The sequence below is a fragment of the Peromyscus maniculatus genome, chromosome 20 (assembly GCF_049852395.1).
Source record: "Peromyscus maniculatus bairdii isolate BWxNUB_F1_BW_parent chromosome 20, HU_Pman_BW_mat_3.1, whole genome shotgun sequence".
NCBI classification, from domain to species: Eukaryota; Metazoa; Chordata; class Mammalia; order Rodentia; family Cricetidae; genus Peromyscus; species Peromyscus maniculatus.
Window position 1 is genome coordinate 18,043,933 of NC_134871.1, and position 24,972 is coordinate 18,068,904.

Sequence of the window (24,972 nt, forward strand, 5' to 3'; positions counted from 1 at the left end):
CAACCTACAATCCACAACCCAAGAGAGGCTAGAAAACAAACAGATCCCTAAGAGAGATGCATGAATTTCCCTGGGAAGGGGAAATAGTTAACCTGGTGGTTGGTGGGGAGGATGGGATGTGGGTTGGGCAGGCTAGGTGCAGGGAGTGGGTTGGGGGAACAATGGAGCAGGGAATGTTTTGATGGGAGGAGCATTTTGGGTTTAGAAAGAAACCTGGCACCAGGAAAACTCCCAGGAACCTCAAGGATGACCCCAGTTAAGACTCCTAGCAATAGTGGAGTGGGTGCCTGAACTGACCATCTACTATAATCAGAGAGCCTTTATCCAGTAAGTGATGGAAGCAGATACAGAGATCCTCAACCAGGCACTGGGCTGAGCTCTGGGAGTCCTCCTGAAGAAAGGGAAGTAGGATTGTACAAGCCAGGAGAATCAAGGTCATGATGGGGGAACCCACAGAGACAGCTGACCTGAGCACATGGGAGCTCATGGACTCTGGACCAACAGTTCATGAGACTGCATGGGACTGACCTAGGCCTTCTGCACATGTGTGACAGTTGTGTACCTTGAGATGTTTTTAAGGCTCCTAACAGTGAGATCAGGACATGTCCCTAGCTTTTGGGAACCTGTTCCCCATGCTGGATTACCCTTCCCAGCTTTTATACAGGGGGAGGAGCTTAGTCCTTTCTTAACTTGATGTGCCATGCTTTGTTCAAGCCTATTAGAGATCAGGGAGCGGGTAGATGTTGCAGGGGGTGGGGGGACAGGAAGAGAGGAGGTAGGAGAAACTATGGTCTGTATTAAAATAAATGAAAAAAATTAATGAAATAAAAAACAAATTAACCTCAACAATCTAAGATCAATGAATTACTCATGTGCATGCATATATGAAGGAAATCAGGTTTAGAAAAGTATAATTATATAGACTTAGAGAGATAAGGATTACTTGAAAAAAACAGTAGAATATAAAATAATATGACTATATATTCTAAATCTAATTTATAACATAGTCATTTAAAGATACTTAATAGCCCCCCCCCAAAAAAATATAACGCTTTCTTTAACAGACATTCTACTGAAACTCCTTTATTTATGTAATTTAAAAATATTACTTTTGAATGACTGGCATAGAAAAAACTCATAATTAAATGTATGTTCTAAATCTAAAGCTATGTGGGCTGGTCTGAGGATGCACACCTGTGATTCCAGCTTCCCTGGAGCATGCTGTATATGGTTATCAAGCAGCCCTGGCCATCCTGGCTAGCTTAGCAGAGTCCTGAAGAATAACAAGTAACAAAGGGCATTGGGTACACAGCTCAGTTCTCACCTATTATGTGCAAGGCCCTACATCCAATCCCCCAGGTTACAAAAAGTAGCTAACTAGACAGCATTTTAACTGAGTACTAAATAGCCTTGGATGTCAAGTACACTTAGTTGATTGAACACATGCATTATACTATCCACACAGAAGGATAGAGCCAGGGCAGCACAGGGAAGGTCTTTGTGTCTAAAATGGGAAAAGCTGAAAGTAGAGAGAGATGTGGACAGAATAAGAGAAAACAATTTTGCAGAGAAGCAACAAAGAGGCCAGAAATTGAACCAGCAGCGCCAGACCCTGGCAAATGTCCAGAGCAGCACATCCTTTACTGGGCAGGGAAATAAGGGCTCCTATGGTTTTTCTTCATTCTAAGCTGACTGAAGGAAGGGAGAGAATACCTACCATATAAATATCTAGAGAAGACAGACCTACAACCTACAAGAGATTAATCTCCCCCTCCTTCCTCCATCTCTTTACCTTCCTCCCCGCAACACACACTCACAATTTGTCTAAAGAGAAATTATCAAACTATGAGGAAGGAAAACAGTTTTAAGCTGTCTTGAAGAATTTTCCTAAATAAGCCCCTATGTTAGGAAAGTAAAGAAACCATAACTAAAATACTAACTCACAGCAATGAAAGAAAGTTTTCTAAACACACGAGGGTTTCTCATTTAATTTAGGAAAATTATACTTCATCATGTCCAGAGAAGGTAGAAAGCTCATCAGCTTTAATCTAATTTCTCAGTTTTAAGAAAGCTGAAAAAATATTTACAAATACTGTTTTTTCTGCTAAGTTCTGCAAACAACAGTATAATGAGGAGACTGTGGATCATGTGGCCATTGATTTCTCATCTATATGGTACACAAAAACACTGTGGTGCTCCACACATCTAGATTACCAAATAATTGCCAGAATTTCTCACTTTGCCTGAGTGGGTGTGAAGCAGATCTGGCTCCTGCACCACATAGCTCGCACACTAATGGTTATGTCTGAGTCTCCTTTACAAACTTTAGAAAAAGTTTCCTGACAGGCATACTAACAGGAGGTGATGGGACACAGCTGTTCCTAATGAATTCGTGGGCAATAATAATTCCCCAAAGCTGATGTTTCCTGATCTAAACTTTGTGAGATCCTAGGGTCTTCATTATAAAATGAATAAAATTAATCCCCTTCAATGAAAAGACTCTAAATGAGACTGTAAGAAGCCACCTTTGAACTCGCCAGTAAGATGAACTCCTAGAGTGTATGTCTGCTCAGCCTTCTGGCTTCCTAGGTCTGAATTTCACCCATAAGGCTCCCAATGCCTTTTAAAGACAGTATTTAAGCTAGGCCCCCACATTAGTTCTACATAATTGGCATAGGCTTGGTTCACAGGAGATCTGACTCACGGTGCTTACTTGGGTAGGTATGGCAGACTCAGAAATGACCCAGACAACAGAAAGACAGCAGGACAGACAGAAAACAGAAGTTAAATTAGAAAAGTATTACACAGTCAGGCAATGTGATGCACACCTATAATCCCAATACTAAAGAAACTGAGTCAAGACAACTAAGAGACTGAGGCCAGCCTGATGTATATAGTGACTTCAAGGCTAACCTGGGCTACATGATGAGAACTTGTCTTAGAGAATCAATTATACTTACATAAACTAAAAATGAAAAAATACAAAAGTGAAGTTAGTAAAATATTCTATTTATACCAAGCATGGTAACCTACATCTGTTCAAGGACAGCCTGTGTGACATTGAGAGACTCTGTCAGAAAGAGAGAGAGAGAGAGAGAGAGAGAGAGAGAGACAGAGACAGAGACAGAGACAGAGACAGAGACACAGAGAGACAGAGAGAAAGACAGAGAGAGGGAGGGAAGAAAGAAAGGAAGGAAGAGAAAGAAAAGCCAAGTACTTCTGCTTATAATAAATACACAATGAAATAAATTATAAAAAGATTTAACAGAAGTACAAATTTAAATCCTAAAAGTTACAAAACATTGTTGAGATGAATTAAAGAATTAATTCTATTACTAATTACTAATATTTACTAATCATAAAGTTTAATATTATAAAAGAGCAATAATCCAAATTGATCTATAGATTCAATACCATCAATTTTAAAATCCTTGCTAATATTTTTGTGAGAATTCTAGAGCATATACTACTATTAACATGAAAGGGGTACCTATACTTGCCTGTCATGGCAAATGCTTGAGTTTGATCTCCAATATATATTCCCCACCCCTCAAGAGAAGGAGGAGGAGAAGCAGAGAAACTAAGAAATTAGTGGGCTTACAATTACTATTTTCAAACTTTTAACAAACTAGAGTAATTACTAGAAGAGAAAGTGAAGAAATAAACACTTACAGTTAAAATCCACTTATTTCAACAAGAATGTCAGATAAATCAGTGAAGAACCATTGTTTCAATAAGTGGTCCTAGACTAACTGGATATCCACTTTCACAAGAATGAGCTAGACCCCATTCTTTAGATCCTACACAAAAAGAATCAAAATGGATCACAGACTCGCTGTAAGAACTGAAGCTTTAAAACTATGTGAATATAGTTGAGGAGAAAATATGTCATGCTGAATTAGGCAAAGTTTTCTTTGAAATGACAACAAATGATAAGACCATACCCAACTCTTTCATTTATGCTCCCATGAAACTAAAAGGGCCTACTTACTATCCTAAGGGAAGAGCATTGATTGTCACCTTAATAGAAAGATTAAAATTAATCATTGTCCAGTGTTCTGGATTTCATTATGGCTGCACAAAGTGTGTATCTGACTTAGGGATGTCTAAATGTTCTGGAAGGTTCAGAGAAGCTATTCTGATCATTTGAAAATACCATTCTCTAGCACTACAGAAACACACACACACACACACACAAAAAAAAAAAAAAAAAAAAAAAAACAGTCTGGACCCAGGCCAGAGAAATCACTCAGTGGGTAAAAGCACTTGACACACAAGCTTGGGAGCCCAACTTTGATCCCCAGAATTCACTAAGGTTAGAAGGAAGGTACTAATGTGTGGGGGCCCACAGAAAGTCCCTACTAAGGCTTTACTCAAGGTCAGAAAGTCTAAGTTTGCTCTGCCCAGCAGGGCTGCACAGTAGGATGATTTGCCCTAAGGCATGGGTAACAGGTGTTTTTGAAAGGTCTACACTTGTTGATACTTGATACTTTGACCTTGGAAGGGGGAGGTCTTTTGCCTTTCCCCTTGTTAATGTATAAAAGGCCCATTATGTATAAAGTCGGGGTGCCTGGGTATGGACCCAGGGCCCTCCCTATCCTGTGTCTCTATCTTTCTTGTCATCTCTATCTATATTTCTATCTAATATTTACCCATTCCTCACTCCTCCCCTCAAGAACCCTTTGACAGGTCAGAGCTGGCCTCCTACATTAATGTCAGAGTTGTCTTCTATCCCACACATATGCATGGAGGCACAGGCACATCCACACACACATACCATACACACATATACAATGATGATATATAAAATAAAATTTAAAAGAATAAAATTTTTCAATGGCTGGAAACCTCATAAATATGTTATAATTTATAATACATTGTAATTTCTTGGCAATTTTAAACAGCCTACAGAAAAGTCTCCTCCTATCTTCCACAAATGCCAAATACCTTGTTTAGAAAAAAGCACTGGCTATTTTCTTTTAATGTTTAATATTTTCATTTTCCCATATATAATACATATAATATTTGCAACCATTTTGTAATTGAAGGCAAAGCAATAAGCATTTTCAAAAATTTTTGAAAAGCATATTTTGTATGCCTTCAGAGTGAAGAAGACATCTTTAAACAGGATCCAATATTCCAAATGTACTGACTAGAAACAAAATGTTGATGCATTTCATTACACTAAAACCAAGAATATATTTTACTAAAATATTAATATAGTAAAAATTCTGTTAGCAAAGATATTCATAATACTTAAAAGATAAATTCCAACATCAAGAACATTAATTGGGGAGCAGACTGGAGACATGGCTCAGTATTTAAAAGCACTGGCTGCTCTTCAGAGGACCTGGGTTCTATTCCCAGCATCCACATGGAAGCTCACAACCATCCGTAAGTCCAGTCCCAGAGAATCTGATGCCCTATTCTGGCCTCCATGAGTACTGTATATATGCACACATGTGATTAACAGAGACATACATGCAGGCAAAACATCCATACACATAAAATAAATTATATAATAAATAAATAAATAAATAATCTGAAAAAATCCATCTTTAGTCAAATACAGTGATGCAAGTCTGTAATCAGAATTAAGAGGCAAAAGAACCAGATGTTCAAGGTCTAGTTCCACTACATAGTGAGCTTGAGGCAATCCTGAGCTACTTGAAATCCTGTCTCAAAGAGAAGAGAAGGAGGAGGGGGAGGAGGAGGAGGAGAAAAGGGAAGAGGAGGGGAGAGGTGGGGGGAGGAGGGGGGAGGAGGGGGGAATAATGGTTAGCAAATAATTGGAAATGTGCAGATTTTTAGTAACTGAATTTGCATTAAAAACACCATGAAGTACAAGACATATCATCCAGCTGTAAAATGTGAAACACCTGACAAAACCAACTATGTGCTTGGGTAGAGAGTGAGGAGAGCATTTGTGTGTTATGATATAATCTATTTCAGGATGTTGGGGCTTGACTCACGACTGTTGAAACCTCACATACCTTACTGTGCAGCACCTTCAGGTTTGGACTCACACAGAAGAGAGCTCTTGCCTCTGCAAACCATTTGACAACAGAAAAAATGTCCCTAGCAGCATTGTCTGTAATAGATGAAAGAAAAACAAACAAAAACTCCAAAACGTGAAATAATCTAATGGTGTATCAACAGTGAATTGAAATGATTACAATATACACATGCATTACATTGTCAACATCAATGAGCAGCCAGCCACATTACCCCCATCCTTATGGACGTATCCCACAAACATAATGTTGAGCAAAACCAGCCATGCATAGAACCTAGAAAACATAATAGTATGAAACTAAGACCCAAATGGGCAAGACTAAAAAATGTATTCTTTATGGATACACACTTGACAAAAGCAGAAAAAAAATATGGAAGTATATTAACCACTGCAGGCAACATGTGTGTAGAGTGTGTGCCTTTGTACATTTTATATGTAAATTTGATCACTTAAAATTTAAAGTTCATATAAAAAGACCAAATACAAAGTATGTAACATACTGTGTGTGTGTGCGCGTGTGCATTCATGCCATTATGGATGTGAATGCAGGGGCTCCATAGTAAGTGTGTGTGCGCGTGCGCGTGCGCGTGTGCGTGTGCGTGTGTGTGTGTGTGTGTGTGTGTGTGTGTGTGTGTGTGTGTGTTTGTGTGCACTCATGGCTCCATGGCTGTGAATGCAAGGGCTCATAGGCCATAGTAAGTGTGTGAAGATCAATGAAAACACTCAGGTATTACTTCCTTGTTTTTCATCTTGTTTCAAACAGGGTCTATTTGCCGTTTTTCTGCTTCCTACACCCATGTTCCTCCAGAGAGTCTCCTGTCTCTGTCTCCTCAGGAATAACACTAAGATTACGGGCACTTACTCTATGGATCCAGCTTTACATGAGTTCTGGGGAGTTGAACTCAGGTCCATCATGCATGTTCACAACCACTTTTACCCATTGGACCATCTTTGTAGCCCCATAGGGTTTTATATCTTTAGAGGATTGCTACATTGACTCTAGATAACTTGAACAAGAAATAACATTAGGTACTAAATAATTGTTTTCTGATAAAAAGATAAATTATATTCACTAAAAGTGATCAAAATTATCAAAACAATTTTCTATATAGAGTTAGAACTAGAAAAGTTTTTTTTTAAGTAATCTTTCAAATTACAGATGATGATCAGATGGTGGAGGTGAGTTCAGTGTGGTCAGCCGGTTGTATATATAGAAGGTATAAAAAAAACTCAGGCCCAGACTACAACTCACAGCTCCAGAGAGGCTAGCTAGTGAAGAGGACCCTAGGAAAGACACAGGGATTTCCCAGCGAAAGAGAAATGGATGAGATCTACATGAGCAAACTGGGGGAGAGGGGGTAATGGAGGGCAAGGGTCAGGGGAAAGAGAGCTTAGGGGAGCGGGAGATCCTAGCTGGATCAGCAACAGAGTGGGAGAACAAGGAAAGAGATACCATGATAAATGAAGACACCATGGGAATAGGAAGAATCAGTGTGCTAAAGAGGTCCCCAGGAATCCACAAAGATGACTCCACTATAGACTACTGGCAATGGTTGAGAGGGTGCCTAAGCTGACCTACACTGGTGATCAGATGGCCGAACACCATAACTGTCATGATAGAACTCTCATCCAGTGACTGATGAAAGCAGATGTGGAGATCCATGGCCAAGCCCCAGGCGGAGCTCCAGAAGTCCAATCAACGAGAGAGAGGAGGGATCATAAGAGCAAGAGATATCGAGACCATGATTGAAAAAAGTACAGAGACAACTAGCCAAACTAGTGGAAACACATGAACTGTGAACCAATAGCTGAGGAACCCCCATGGAACTGGACTAGGCCCTCTGGATAAGTGAGACAGTTGTTTAGCTTTAACTGTTTAGGGGGCCCCCAGACAGTGAAACCGGGACCTGTCCTTAGTGCATGAGCTGGCTTTTTGGAACCTAGTGTCTATATGCTGAGACACTTTGCTCAGCCTTGGTGCAGGGAGGAGGGGATTGGACCTACCTCAAATGAATGTACCAGGCTCTGCTGACTCCCCAGAGGAGACATTGCCTTGGAGAAAGTGGGAATGGGGGTGAGAGTGGGTTGGGGGTGAAGGCTGGGGGGGTGGAAGGAGGGAGGACAGGGGAATCCGTGGTTGATATATAAAATGAATAGAAATCTCTTAATAATAAAAAATAAAACCCTCAGGTCCAACACTATCTTTTGTTCTATGTATAGTATATTGAAAACATTTTTTTCTAATTTGTTTTTCTCTCAATTTCATTGACAAGATTCATGCTGCAATCATGCATTCAGTCTTATGGAAATGATAAGCTTGTCTATTTTTACAAACTATATTCCTATTAAAGACACATAGTCTGTGACAGAATCTAATGAAATGACCAATTTAAATGTAACTCTCATAAATGATGGCACCATATTTCATCAAATGAGCTCTAGAATAAGACGTTGAGAATATATATGTCTCTAATTATAACACAAAGAAATTTCACATAATAGTATACTTTGATTTCCAAAGAAGACAATGAATTCAAAAAAAGATAAAATGGGATTCTTTTAAAGACAGAATCTTGTATATATCCCAGTCTGGCCTTGAATTAATAATACTTCTGCCTCCTGAGTGCCTGGATTACAGATGTCCACAAGTGTACCCAGTAAAATATTTCATTATAACTCTCTAAGAATAAATGAGCTCTCTGATGAGATAAAGATCTTCCAGGTATAGACAGAATTCAAGCAGAAATTATCCCCATTTGCACATCATAGATGAGGTTTGCTTGTGAGTAGGAGCCTGGCTTAAATGAATGTTAATATCCTTTTTTGTCATTTTAATTGTTTTTATTCATACAGAATGTTTAGAAGAACCAGCCCTTGCATGATTATGAAATCCTGTGAGGTATTCCACTTAGGGTTCTTGTCTCTACAACTTCTATTTGTCCCAATATCTGTCTCTTGGCAGAGTGGGTGGTTGGAAAGGACAGCTGGACGTGAGGCAGAGAGAGTAAGTAAAATCTGAAACCACACCATATGCAAAGACAAACAAGAACAGAAAGGCAAAGTGTAATGTGCTTCCCTCCTGTGTGGTGGATGCCTGACCTACAGGAAAAGCTGGCATCCTTCATCAACCAGCACCCTCCTTTAAAAATCAAACTTTCCTTCCTTTCCTCCCGTGATGACTCATTAAACTATTTTCAGATGCTGCTTACCAAATTGCAATCAATGTATCTAAAAACTAAAACCACCTTATCTGTTTAAGACAGTCTGGATGAAGAAAAGAAATTGCAAGTTCCCCAATCCAAGGCAGGCATGGTACCATCAAGCCCCAGAGTGTTGACGGAGGAGCATATATAATCATTGTCTGACTGCTGTGCTTCAGTCCCAGAAAACTGCAAGGACAGACTTCTCTGCAGTTTGAGATGAGTCTGAACTTTCCTGTCAGTGACAAGGTTAGAACTGCACACCTCCCACACAGAAAATGAATCAGACACAAGGAGCCTGGTTATTCCAGAATGCCAAGCACTTCTGGAAGCCACATTAACTCTTTCAAATAGTGGGGGATTTTTTTTAAAGGGGACGATTGGGAAAGAAGTCACTAATAATATTTTCACAGCAGTGAAAACAATGTATTTAATGCTATGGATAATACTGGAACAATGGCAGAAACTTCAAATGTCAAAGAGGAGGAAAGAACTGAGTTAATTGTAGTTATGTGAGAAATACTGTCATCGTCTGCAATTGTTATGCCTCACATGCATCAAAATTTCAAACTGTAAGGTACAGTCACAGGCATGAAGCAAACAATACAACGTATTGAAAACTGAGGTGAGCTCTTATAGGAAACACTGAAGCTGAAAACTTTTGGGATGCATGGCATGATACCAAATTCCCAGAGGATGCTGCCAGTGCCCCTGCACCTGCATCATCTGCAGAACCAGGGGAGAATGGTTAACTCCATAGAATGAAACTGTCAAAAGAACAGGGAAAACAGGAGTAGATTAGGTCCAAGTCGGGTAAGCCCAGAAGATGGTCCAAAATGACATCTGGAAGAACTTTCTTCCTGAACATCTTATCTGACCTCACCTGGTTCTAGATTACAGTCCACACAGCTACCAGCTTGAGAAAGCATAAGGACTAGCCAGGGTCTCCAGAGATAGCCTTTGACTTCTGGGTACTGAGCAAAGGTGAACCCTGCAACCAATAGGGGGCGCCAAAAACAATAAATGCAGGTAAGTGGGCCAATGATCACCTTCTAATCTTTGGTAACATTGTGAAAATCAGCGGCTCTCCCTGATAATCATCATCAACAACAATAACAACATCAGTAACAACAGCAACAGGAGCAGCAGCAGGCAGCTGGTTATAAATGTGTGTTCTTCTACTCCCCAAATTAATGTATCAAAAACTCAGCAGGGGGTGAGGGTGGGGATCCATCCCTCTGTGCTTTATCAAGCAAGACTGATAATTCTAATGCAAAACATGTCTAGGCAATATAATACAAAGACAGCAGTTTTGTAAATAAAAAAGAGGGCAGGTGCAAGAGATCAGGAATATGTTACTGAGAAGCAATGACGAAGAACAAGAGGATGGGGAAAGGCAAAGTTCTAGACCACATGTTAGCAGTGACCTCTCCAAGGTAATGCCCCCTTCAATCCCCAAATTTAACAGAAGAAAAACAAGACTCGCAGAAGGGCGTTGCCAAGCTTACAAAGTAGAGAAGAAAGCTGAATAAATGAATTGCATTAAATAATAGGAACAAAGGACAAGACTCCAGCCCACAGCACTGACAGCTTTACCAAGGCAAGGCTGGTCCTCGGGACCCCATGTAAGACACCACCCACCATCCACTAAACCCCTTTAAGCCGACCCAACAACCCCTAATTGCACCCCCTCACCTGAGATCCATATTCTGGCCTATAACTTCAGAAGAAGACTTCTGCTTTACCAGAGGCTAGGCCAGATCTAGGAACCCCAGCTCTAGCAGAAAAATTCTGCCACACTAGAGGCCAGGCTATACTAAGAATCCCAGAAGCCAAACAAGTACCCAGAACTACAGAGGCTACGCAGGTACTTGGAACCACACAGGCAATATTGACACCCAAAACCCCAGGGGTTTCACAGACCCCCCAAAGCCCCAGCAGAGATACCCTACTGGACCTGAAGACTTGATAGTCACCAGAACCCTGGTGACTGGCCATTTAGATGGGAAGACCAGCAAAGAAACAGAAACCAAGGAATAAAACATCCATATAACAAGACAAACTCAGGAATTCTCACCTAGATCTATAACCATCCCAAACCCAGATGCCTAAATGCCAGTGTAAGAACACAATCAATAACAGAAAGGGCAATATGGCACCACCAGAATCCAGCTATTCTATGACAGCAAGACCGGAACATTCCAATGCAGCTGAAACATAAGAAAACAAATTAAAAATAATTTTATGAAGATGATAGAGGTCAAAGAGAAAATATCAGGCACTGAAGACATGGTAGAGGAAATAGATTCATCAGTTAAAGAAAATACTAAATCTAAAATATTCCTAACATAAAACATCCAGGAAATCTGGGACACTATGAAAAGACTAAATCTAAAAATAATAGGAATAGAAGAAGGGGAAGAATCTCAGCTTAAACACTCAGAGAATATATTTAACAAAATCATAGAAGAAAATTTTGCCAGCAAAAAGAAGGACTTGCCTATAAAGGTACAAGAGGCTTACAGAACACCAAATAGATTGAATCAGAAAAGAAAATACCTACACTACATGACAATCAAAACACCAAACAGACAGAACAAAGAGGGAATATTAAACAGGCAAAAAGAAAAGGCCAAGTAACATATAAAGACAGACCAATTAGAATTATACCCAACTTCTCAACAGAGACCCTAAAATCCAAAAGGGCCTGAACAGATGTCTTACAGACTCTAAGACACCACAGTTGCCAGCCCAGACTACTATTCCCCCGCAAAACTTTTAATCACCATAGATGGAGAAAACAAGGTATTTCATGAGAAAGTCAAACTTAAATAGTATCTATCCATAAATCCAGCCCTACAGAAGGTACTAGAAGGAAAACTACAACCCAAGGAAGTTAGCGACACCCATGAAAACACAGGCATTAGTTAATCTCACACCAACAAAACCCAAAAAAGGGAAACACACACACACACACACACACACACACACACACACACACACACACACACACACACACACAATACTAGCAGTTCAGCTGAGATCCATTTGGATGAGGACTCAGAAGCTTCCAATCTGAGGAAACAGGATCAGCTGAGGAATTGGCAAGGTGAGCTGGCTGTGGCTGGTTCTGTTTCTCTGATGTTTCAGTGTTCACCCCAATCCCTGGCTCCAGGTTTGATTTTATTAATAAGACCTTTTATGATTCGTGCTACACTCATACAGGTACTTGACTCCAAGAAAACATAGTACAGTAAAGGAGGTACTTCAGTACTGATGAGATGTCTTGTCAGGTGAAAAGAACTTGCCAACAAGCCTGATGCCTGAGTTTGATACCTGGGACCCACACGACAGAAGGAGAGAACCAAGCCATACAAGTTGTCCCTCTGACCTCCACACATGAACCATGACACATGCATGCCTACACTATCACACACACACACACACACACACACACACACACACACACACACACACACATACACACACACACAAATAGGTAAATGTAACTTTAAAATGTTTTAATTAGAAAGACTTCAGAAATACAAAGTGGAGTGAATGAGATCTGTGTAATACCATTTCTACAAATGAAAACAATGATTATTGAAACAGCATTATATCTTCCCACAATGTTTATGTGGACACACCTTGGTAAGCATAAATTAAAAAATGAATGGAGGTAGGAAAGTGATATACAGTAGAAAAGAAGGGAGAAAATACTAAATAAAATTAGAAAGGCCTGGCAGAGAACTTTGATGTGCTCTGCTGTGAAAATGAGCATCATAAACTCAATTTTCTCTCTCAGAAAACTAAAATCAAGTTTTTGAAAAATTCTATGTAAAAACTGCAAAGAAGGAACTACACAAAATAATAATAATTGTGCTCATGCTGGATACATTTGGTATGTTTTCCCATAATTTTAGAATTTACTGTAAATTTGTATTTATAATACTCAAATAAAAAAAAGAATGCCTTCCTCCTAAAATCAGTGTACATACCGAGATAATCTGACACTGATCCTTTATTCATTTACAATATTAGATAGATTTTTCCTAGCTGTGAGTTAGAAGAAAAGCAGTATATTTGACATGGTGCCATTTTAAGACATTAACCCTTAAGATGACAAGACAGGCCTGCCTGTGAGCAAACATCAGCAGCAGAAGAAAAGGGGTTATCTTCATTTAAATTTTCTACACCTCTAGAATTTGATGTGTCCATTGCTAAGTTAACTTATCAACAATTCCTATTATTGTTTCAACCAGGTTAATGCTGAATCACCTTTTTATTACCAAATCAAGTTCCCTGATATTTCTCTCTAGATACACATGAAAATAATTTTGATGCCACATGCAAAATTGTTAAATATTGTATTAAATTTGGAACATCATGCAAATATTTTGTGAATTGAGGTAAAAAATTCAATTAAAATAAATTTCCTTTTGCAGAGTATGTTTGGATAGCCTTTAGTAATTCAAATGAGTCCACAAACATCATTTCTAGTTCCAAAATACCTTTATGATTTCCAAGCAGACCTCTTTCCCATTAACAATCCATTCTGAGGTCCCCCTGTCTGCTCCTAACAATCACTAGGCTGTTTTCTGCCTCTACAGATTTACCTACTCCATATATCTCAAAAACATCGACTCATATAATGCATTTTTCTTTGCCTTTTCTATCCTCTTTAGGAAAACCATTTTAATTGCTTGGTTTGTTAACTGCTGATTAGAACAAGCTAATACATGTTGCTTTTCAGATAAGTGTCATTGTCCCTATCAGTAAATCACCACTTGATGAGATGCTGAACACTGGGGCAAGCACAGCCCAGGTCTAACCTCCTCCCTTCCACTGTCCTCTCTAATCCTGTAGCTCTCTAAATTGGGCTCCTGGCAATGGCTTGGATCATATGCATACATCCTCCTACTTCCTCTTTTCTGTCCTTGCATACCCTCACACGTAGAATGCACATTCTCTTTTTGATCACCCTAAGGTAATCAGGTTTGGGTCACACATGCCTGTAATTCCAGCCCTTGAGAAGCTGAGGCAGGAGGATTGCAAAGCCAGCCGGAACTACAGAAGTTCTGTTTCAAAAATTCAAAATATAAGGAGCAAAGCTCAAAGTTAAAATATCACCCTGCTTTTCAAAAGCTCCCAAATGAAACTTCCTGACACCTCTTCCATCCCCAAACTCTCCCTGTGCCTGGCACATAGCTCCGCTGTTGGACTTACCATACCACACCATAAAATGTAAGCATAAGTACTGTAGTAGACATTGAATTTTTTAACCCTAATGCCTAGCAGAATGTCTGTAACTAAGAAATCAATAAGTTGTTGAATACATGTTAAAAAAAAAAGTGGGAAAATGGACAAAATGTTCAGAATATTCTGTGGACCAAAGTCAGATAAAATTGGATGACACTGGCACTCAAAGCAGCATTATCACCAGCCTGGGCACCCTCAAAACCTGATCAAACTTCGAGGTCCTGGCCCCAATTCAAGGCCTACTGAATCAGAAATCACAAGCAGAGGCCAACAATCCACTGTTAACAAGCCCCCCAGGTTGCTGATACACACAAGTTTATACACACTGGCTTGAAAATACAAAAGACAACAGCTGTGTAGATGCAGCCTCTAAGAGCCACACTTGGGCTCGTGAGATGGTTCAGAAGATAAAGGCACTCAACACCAAGCCCCATGACCTGAGTTGGATCCCTGAGACCCATAAAGTAGAAGGTGAGAACTGCAAGTTGTTCTCTAACCTCTACTTAGGTGGTGCTTTACACACACACACACACACACACACACACACACACACACACACACACACACACACACACACACTACTGTAATATTAAGTAATATAATTTAATAACAAAGTTTAAATGCCAATCTTTTTTTCAGAAGCCGTGTTTTCTGTGTTCAGAGGCTACTCATTCTCAGCAACCTAAGACTCTGAAGTCTCTGGGCTCATGCTTCTAGTTTCAAATCGCTGTTCCCTCTAGGTCAGAGGTATTGTTTGTATTATAGCGATCATTTATTTCTTCAATGCCTACTTATCTGGAAGCATCCTGTGTCAATCTACTTTCTCAGTGCCTCTCCTTAAATTCTTATTACACTATCACTTATCTTACCATCCAACTCACCACTTTGTATTGGGCACTGTCTGGGTCACTTATCTGTTACTACATAGCATTGTCCCCAAATTCAGAGGCTTTAAATTGCATATATTTTCTCACAAGTCTGTGGGCCAGGAATCCAAGCTAGCTGAGGTGGGAGTCATCTCCCACGGCTGTAATCAAGGCTTAACTGGAAAAGGATTGATTCCAAAACTCACTGAGGTGTCTGTTAACACATTTCCTTGACAACTGTTAGGTGAGAGCCTGCGTTCCTTACCATGTGAACCTGTCACCTGTGGCTGATATTGTCACCAAAACCAGCAAGAGAGACAGTTGTCTAGGAAGATGGAAGTCACTGTGCTAGGCAAGCTACTCACAGGCCTGGCATCTTATCACTATTTCTCTAATCTACACTTGGAAGGTTAACCCTTAGTGTGTGTCACAGTTAAGAGGGAACTGATTACAGAAGCTCATGGATTCAAGGAAATTGGAATCACGGGACACATCTTACAGTGCATCTACCCACTGTCTTGCTTAAACATGTTTCATGTGGGTAGATACAGGGCTGTGAGTGAATTATTTTTCCCATTTTAAGACAAGCCTCCTAAAAGAAGGGAGGCTAATAAGTTTTGTCAAATATATCTAACTAGTCAGAGACTCACTCAAATTTGAACCCTGACTTAATGGCTCCACACTATTCATCCAGATATGCAATCTTATCTTTGCCAAGGGTACGGTTGGATTCTTGTGCTGAATGTAACATTTGTCCCATTATTCCTTACTTTTTCTTATTATTGTTTACTCTTGTTTACTAAACTCATCACTTTTGTTATTATTTTTAAATATCTAGTAATTCCTATGATCTCAGCAGTAATGGACCTAGATATTTGCAAGCCACAGTTACTTGCTTTTCACATAGCAGTAGCTCAATGTAAATTATTATCACTGTTTATGTGGTAAAATGGCACTCAAGTGAATTAACCAACATCTGCTTTTGTCAAAGATCCTAGCTCCTCGAGGTCCCATTACGTTCATCTGTTAAATAAGATCACTGCAGTAGAAGTCTTTATAAGGCTCTTTGGTTTGTATAGCACAGTGGGCTGCTGAAAGTAGAAATGGACAGCAAATTCCACTAAGCCACCTCCCTTCTCACACTCCCACTTCTGGTGAGGTAGTGGCCCAGTTAGGCACAGATTCACCCCCGGGCTTTCCGAAGTTATTTACTGAATCAACAGAATTTCAGACAGATGGTTTCTATGTCCTTCTGTCCATATATATATATATATATATATATATATATATATATATATATATATATATCATGTGAAGTGAACGGGGAGATAAAATCTAGCTCTTCTTTTTATCGTTTCCAGGTTTCCCTTTCATCTCTCCCCTGCCTTTCCAATTTACTAAAGCTCTGAACTGAGAGATCATCACCACTCTGGCCTGCCTGCATTGGCACTTTGAACTATTCTTCTCTGAAATGCATATAAGTCAAATAAAAAATGAATTATAAAATGAGAGGATTGCTACTGCATCCCTCCCTTACTATTTCTTCTATTTAATCTTTTAAAACATTTGTCTCAGAAACCTTCATGTGATCAATGCAAACTAGCCGTTTGTAAGTAAAATAAAACCCACCTTTAATAGACTCAACTCAGCATCACTGAAAGTGATAATAACTTCTGATTTCTCAAACTGATTGAGGGCTTCTTTGAATTTGACGAACTATAACATAGCTTATTTTTCAAAAGACTTATGAAAGAAAGGTATATTTATTAAGCCAAACTATTGCAATGTAAATCAAGTCTGAAAGTGATGTCCACACAAAAGTGTTCAGTTCAACTCACTATTGTGTTACATCATACAAACAGGTACTTCCTATGCTCCAATGGTTACCCACCCAGGTAGTCCAGGAAGAAGAATCACAGCACTATCTTACAAGGGCTGTGTGAATATCCAAGTGAAGTGCAGGGTCAATAAAAATAAAAATATAAAAAATAAATAAATATAATTAAAATAACAAATAAAAATACACAATTATAATTATGATAAGCAGAAGAAATGGAAAGACAGAGTCTCAAATTAGAATCTCAGTGACAAAGTTGGGGGTGGTGATTGATCAGAGACAGGATATAAGGAATAAGCAAATTAGACATAAGAAACACAAACAGTATATACAAGATAAAAGTCTTGACCAAAGTCCATTCAAATGTTTGAAGGGGTTTGTCCCCTACCTGTGGGATGCACAAACTGTTCCCTTGAATAAAAAACAATCAGAATAAGGTCTTCATTCTAGGCAATTCTGGTGGAAGATAAGAAGTTTGGTGTTCTGTGTAATACTAGTTTGCTAAGGCTGCAATGATTAAGAGGCTAGGACTTAAAGAGGCTTAAGCAACAGAAATGTATCTCCCCTGACTCCTAGTGGCTGGGCATCTGAGACTACAAGTATTAGTTCCTTCTCTCTTCTTGGCTCCCCCTGGGCCATGTTCCCCCTGCATCTACATACAGTCTTCATTCAGGGAGTCAATGTGACTCTGGATTAAGCCCCCTGTAGTTTTCCTCAATATTGTTCAAGATTCTGTCTCAAATGTAGTCACATTCTTAGGAAATAGAGGTCAGGACATCAACACAGGAAATGGAGGGAGGAGACACTATTTAGCACACACAGATAAGCTCACATTGAGTTAAAAGCAGAACATTGTAATTATATAACAGAAGAGTATGCAAGAGGCAATATAAGAGATTTGTAGGTGCAATGTAATTGCACAAACATAACAGTAGAAAATTGTTAAGTGAAGGGGGTCTATTGGTGAAATTATTAAGGCCACTCCACTTGGTTAAAAGGATATTTATTTAATGGTGTAACTCACAAATTAAGGGATAGGTAGGTTGCAGGGTCTGGGGAAGGTGTATTGCAATCCAGCGGTGTTCTCTGGAACTCTGCTCGGTCCACCTCCACCATTCAGGGTCCTGGCACAGAGAGAGCACTCACCCATCCCACTCTCGGGTCTCCAGGTGCCTCCCCTGGCCCCGCCTCATAGGCGTGACAGTTGCCAGAGTCTCAATGGGGGTTGGAACTTCCAGATCCAAGCTGGAATGGCTACTCACTACATCTCTCCCTTTTTGTCTAAATAAGAAGGTTCTAAACTAATACAAGACTATATACAAAGAAATGGTTATCAAATATTGTCTAGGAATAATGAGGGATAATGACCTAGATAAGATGTAACTACAACCAATGCAAACAATATCAAGCAAGAAACACATACTAAAATCCAGAGAAGTATAGAGCATAGGTAAATGGCATGTTGTAAAGATCATTACAAAAGGTATCCTATCCTGAAGAACCTGAATCTAATACTTAATATGTTCTATCTAAGATATTATATATACTAAGTTGTAACTACAACTGCTAGTCTTCAATCCCATCAAAGACCTGAGAAGGAACATAATGGTACCTGAGAAATGGTAGATGGATGCAAGCAACTTTTGGGAATCTTGCAAGAGTAGACCAAGACCGCTGGCAGCCTGGACAGTCACCTAATGTTTCTCAGGATCGTTGGTGCATTCAAATTGGCTACAGGCCTAGAGTATCTGACAGACCATTTTTAGAAGCAGGAATTCTGAAAGACCATCTTACCCTGTCTTGGCAGAGTACAGTGGTCGCTTTCCTTGTGTCCGCTTGTCCAGAAAGGACAGCATTGCATTTGTACTGTCAGCCGTCAAGGCAAGGGCAGTTCTTTGCCCAGTAGGCCATTTTGTGCCAAAAAGACAAACTTCCAAATGGAAATGTCTTAGAAGCCCAACATTCTCTCAGGATCAAAGTGGTGCAGCCAGGAGCAATTGTGTCTCATGTCAACAGAATTCTAAGTTATTTAAATGCCATATTCTCTAGGTCTATGAAGTGTTTGAAGATCTATCTATCTGAAATATATCTATGTATACCTAGAAGACTTAACTAACATGGCTACACATATGATTATCATAGATGACTAATTATTAATCTATTTTTTAATTATCCATTACAATTTTAAATGAGTTACAAAAACATAATACCTCACACAAGAATAGAATTATATATATATACAGAATAACAAAATTAACTTCAAGTTTGTATCAATAAACTAAAATTTATACCAATGTAAAACATTTTAAACATAAACTAAAATCTATACCAATGTAAAACATTTTAAACAAGTTCTTTAAAAGTAGGTTCATTAATCTACCCTTTTATCTTATCATCTCTATATCCTATATATCTATATCATATCTCCTTTTCTTTTTTAGAAAGAGATCACATTTATAATCAACCTGTTTTAAATAAAAATATTGGTTTTTCCCTGTCCCACACCAGAGGGCTCTTCTGATTTGAGACACAAGAATCTCTTAACCATTTTTCTTTTAAATATGTCTGGGTTTAGAGGGGGAGTGAGCCAATTCCACCTCTAAAGCCAGCTTGGTATATTTGGGAATTTGGGCGTAGCATCTCTTAATACTTCCTGCTGGAGGGGGGGGGGTGCTGTATTTTATGGGGATGCAAAGAAAATTTTAGGCTTATGGGGTAGTCCGTGAGGCTGTATTGTATGAGCCAGTTATAGTTGTAATTTCCTCAGTTATGATAAAAGATAAGTTAGATATAAAACTTATAGGAAGGGATGTTCCAATTTAGAGTAAATAGCCACAACTGCCCCCCAAGTCCAGTATAAGACCATTGCTAGTTACTTGAGTGAAGAACACAGAGAAATCAGAAATGTACTTTCCTAACACTATGTTTTTAACTACAGGGTTAAGCAATGGTCTTATACTGGACTTGGGGGGCAGTTGTGGCTATTTACTCTAAATTGGAACATCCCTTCCTATAAGAAGAAGAGCTCATAAAGTCCAGGAATTTAAATAAATAAATAAAAATTGAAAAAAAAACTTACAAAATTCAGGAAGCTCAGAAAATTGCAAGATTTACAGGCTTTTGCCCCCACCACATGTTATAAGAACAATAAATAATTTCTGGGGAGAAGAGACCCTCGTTAGTGCAACTGCCTGCAAATTATGCAGTGAGTTCTGGGAATGCAACTTCCCTGAGTTACCCATGCTGAGACGAGTTTAGGTGATATGACTGCCCTTGGGACACCTATGTCTTTCTGTAAGGAATGCAAGAAACCCACTGGTTCACCAAGCTGGATGTGAGTAGAATTGTTTCTCATCTACCATCAGTGTCCTAGCTGGGATGAAGAGACATTTGTTCATTATTTCCCCAGGAAAAGTCACAGATGGAAACCTTAGACACCTGCGTGTTTCACTAGGGAAAGTGTCTTCTCCAAAAAGAATTCTGATAATTGGTGACAAAGCCTGATTCACACTTAGTGTTCTTTCCACCACCACACACTGCCTGAAACAACCACCATTCCAGCAATCACATTTTTAAAAACTGAACTTTTGTAAATGACTTTGAAATTTGTCTTGCCTTGATTTAGATAAATTCTATGGCTACCGGTCAAATCTGAATATACTGTCTGGACCTGTGCTGTATGATATAGTAACTACTATGCATGTATTCCTAAATATATTTAAATCAGTAAGTTTTGTGGGGGAGCACTGCTTGCTTGTTTGTTTGGTTTGGTTGGTTGGTTGGTTAGTTGGTTGGTTGGTTGGTTGGTTGGTTGGTTTTTCAAGACAGGATTTTTCTGTCTGGCTATCCTAGAACTAGCTCTATAGATCAGGTTGGCCTTGAACTCAAAGCTCTCCTAAATTCACAAAGAACTACATTATAATATGAAAACTACAAAATTAATCACCTTATATTTTAGCAATAACAAAATTTGATGAGGCTGTATTTGGAAAGATGTGAATGACTATTATGAGAGGCGTTAGAGCACACAAGAGTGGACAGTTCTGAGTGGCATTTGCATTAACAAAGCCCAGGTAGAGTCCATCTCAATGGGAGTGCATCTCAGTGGTACTTCAGAAGCCACAAGAAGGTTTTCCAAACTATAAAACTCCATAACTTCTCCCCAAACCCATTAAGTCAGAATCTCTTTTGGCAGAATATTAGTCTCCCCACTTTGATAAGCTCCTTGGATAATTCTTCTTCAACTAAAATTTAAGGCAAACATGAATTATCAAATAAAATGGAAAGCCCATTTGCTTGATGTATAGTCTATATAGAGAGGGATTATTAGTCATTCTGGCTATAACAGTTCCATGCAAGGCAAGGAAGAATATCATTTATAAAGAAGATAGCATTAAATGTTTTTGTGGCTGTTTTCTCTTATTTTGAAAGTGGAATACTAACAGTATTTTCAATTATAATTAGAAAGTCAGAAGATGCCTCATGCCTCAGAACAGTTACCTAACACAATCACATGGCCATCTTAAACACATAGAAGGGAGGAAAACAACTTCTGATGGCCATGTTTTAAGTCTTATGATTTTAGAGCCTTTCCTGTATGATCTTGCAACTTTTTCTCTCTAAAAATCAGACATAAAAGAAGTGTGACCTAAAAAAAAAATATGTCTAAGGCTTTGAAGCTACAAGTGGAATCCTAACAATTAGTGAAAGGCATCCGAATTTGACAACATTAGTCTTCTTTTAAAGAGGAAAACAAGGTGCCTCACTCTTGTAATCACACCACTAGGAAAGCTGAAACAGGAAGATTACCATAAAGCAAGGCCCCTGTGGGCTATACAGTGATGTCCAGACCAGCCTACGCTACATGGTAAGACTCTACCTAAAAAGAACAATAGTGACACTTAGGAAGGAGGACAGCAGCAAGATGTATCACTTGAGTTATCATCCAATGTTCCAAACCCATCTGTTGATTTTATTTAATACTTTGATAAATAGTAAATAGAAAATGGAGGCAAATGTATTTAGTTAATAAAATAGATCTTGCCCACTAATTATAATGCATAGAGTGTCCTGGAATTGCGAGGGAAATGATATATGTGTCTTTGTGTATCACCAAGTGTGGAGACGACAACGGAAGAATTTAAAGGGATGGGAATGAAGAACAGAAGCACGACTTCCCATAAGGCTAACGGAGAGCCTACTGTGTGCTTGGCACTCATCTGTCCCTCTGTTACTCACTTCAGCACTTCATAAACCTCGTCAATGCAACACTGAGCTTACCTCGTGTCAATGAGCCAACTCAAAAGAAAACCCCAGAGAATCTCTTTTACACCCTGAGATACTGTTAGTGTCTGAGTCACCGTTTACTTTCCACAGGGAGGGATGGAAAATCCACTTATAAACTACTTCCCACCTGCTAAATTATTTCCTTGGCAAGTGCCCACAGTGTTGCTGACACAACCTGGAGACCTATGTGTGATAACTAGCATTTTTTTTTTTTTTGTTCCTTCTTTTTAGAAAGCAGGAGCCCTCTTCATCAGCCTGTTGCTGTCTAAATAAAGTGAACCGATGACAGGTGTAGGCTATGGGACTCATTCTACTCTTTTTTATCCTGGCAAGAGGATCTATCACCCTTCTGAAAAGACATTCAGTCCCGGAAAACACGATTTTAACACTTCATCAAAGGAAGCCTGAGGATGTTTTGGAAGTTAGCCAATTAGGTGTGTCTGCAGGGCGTCTGCTCCCCCTTTCACTCAGCTGGCCTTCTCTGTCTGGGTTCTTTCATCCTTAGCTAAACAGAAGCAGATGAGCCTGAGGCAGCAAATGGGATCTAAAAAGAACAGGGTTTGCATCCTCGGGAAGCCAACAGCTTTGCAGAGAGGGTGCAGCAGGGACGCTACCCAACTCCGGATAGTTTACACTAAATGCTATTAAGCACAACACCACAGAGAACAATGGGGGCAGCCACGGAAAATATTTCTCCCATGAGGTAGAAAATATTCTTTTCTTTTTTTTTATTCCATATCTTTTAAAAAATAGATTATTTTCTCAAATCATATATCCTAATTAAGGTTGTCCTCTCTTCCCCTCCCAGTTCCTTTCCACCTCCCCTTCCCATCCTCCCATCCAGATCCACTCCCGTTCTGTCTCTCTTTAGAAAAGAGACTTCTAAGGGATAATAATAAAATATAAGACAGAACGAAAGCTATCCTATTGGATTTGGACAAGACAAACCGAAGAACCCAAAAGAAGGCACAAGAATCGGAGACCCACTTGTTAACACACTTAGGAATCCCATAACAAACATTAAACTAGAACCCATAAGACATCCACAGAGGACCGGTAAAGCCTGGTGCAGGCCCCGTGCATGCTGCTGCAGTTGCTCTCAGTTCCCAGGAGTTCTGCTTGTTCTCCTGGTGTCCTCCTCTCCCTCTGTCTCTTTCTCCACGGGGTTCCCTGAGCCCTGAGGGGAGGGGTTTGCATACTGCCCATTTGTTTGTTTGTTTATTTATTTATTTATTTTGGTATTCCGAGACAGGGTTTCTCTGTGTAGCTTTGTGCCTTCCCTGGATCTCGCTCTGTAGACCAGGCTGGCCTCGAACTCACAGAGATCCGCCTGCCTCTGCCTCCCAAGTGCTGGGATTAAAGGCGTGTGCCACCACCGCCCGGCTACTGCCCTTTTAATAAGTGTAATAACCACTGAGTTGTTTTCCTGTCTCCTCTCTCAGGCCATGCGCCCCTTCGAAGTAAAATACCACTGACTCGTCCCTCAGACCTTGTTAGATATCTGGTAAATGTTTTAAAAGTTCAAGGCATAAACGTGAGTGGATCAAGGCTCCTGTATCTCTGTTTGGGTTTACTTTCCTAAGAATGTCTGCTTCCCTTCCAGTTTATCTCTCAGGAACTGTCTTTTATTGACATGCCCAGGGTCTTCTCTCTTCAGGACTGTTCCCTGTCTCTCGCTTGCATAGCTCCTCGTTCTCTGAACGAGGCATGTCTCTATTTATTTGTTTTGTATCCAGTATTCTGCCTGCATGTATGTCTGCAGGCCAGAAGAGGGCACCACATAGCATTACAGATGGTTGTGAGCCACCATGTTTGTGGTTGCTGGGAATTGAGCCATCTCTCTAGCCCCGCTCCAGCCTGAGTTTTAACCAGTGTATCCTTCCAGGAATCATAACAAACAGGCTCAGTCAGTCCGTAAATGCCCTGATACATCTGCTCCTCCTTGTTTCCCTTTTCTCCAGACTCTTCCTACCTGCTCCGCATGGAAGTACTGGCTCAAGAATCATGTCCTCTGTGACTCCAGCCAAAACAAACCTCTCCCTGCTCACAAAAGAAGACATTAGCCTTCTCGTGGTGTTTATGCATGTATGCTGAACTAAATTCCGGGGAATCCCTGTCCAAGCCAGAATGGAAGAAAACTGTGGATCCATCTCTGGTACCATCCTTAAGATAAATGTCCATGGAGCTTGAATAAGAGTGGTCCCATGGGCTCAAATATTTGAATGTTCAGTCATTAGTGAGTGGAACGACTTGAAAATATTGTACAGATTAGGTGGCCGTGGCCTTGTTGGAATAAGTGTGACCTTATTAGAGGAAGTGCACCGCTGGAGGTGGGCTTGGAGGTTTCCAGTAGCTAGCTCCGCCCCCCCCCAGTAGCTAGCCCCCCCCCCCCCCCCCCCCCCCCCCCCCCCCCCCCCGCCAACTGTGGATCAGGATGTAGATCTCTACTACTTCTCCAGCACCATGCCTGCCGTGCCTGCTGCCATGTTTCCCAGGGATGATAATGGG

The 24,972-nt window shown here is 39.9% G+C and overlaps 1 pseudogene across 7 annotated transcripts in view; it reads right to left on the reverse strand.

The window, feature by feature from the left end:
• The window catches only part of LOC102914429 (nonsense-mediated mRNA decay factor SMG5 pseudogene), a 124,781-nt pseudogene that overhangs the window by 10,851 nt on the left and 88,958 nt on the right, over positions 1-24,972 (reverse strand). For 5 of the 7 annotated variants that reach the window (XR_013046340.1, XR_013046335.1, XR_013046338.1 and 2 more), the window contains one exon: positions 5,994-6,091. The exons of the other annotated variants lie outside the window; for them this stretch is intronic. The product of XR_013046340.1 is annotated as a nonsense-mediated mRNA decay factor SMG5 pseudogene, transcript variant X6 (transcript). The remainder of the gene's footprint in view (positions 1-5,993; positions 6,092-24,972) is intronic. 7 annotated transcript variants of the gene reach the window in all.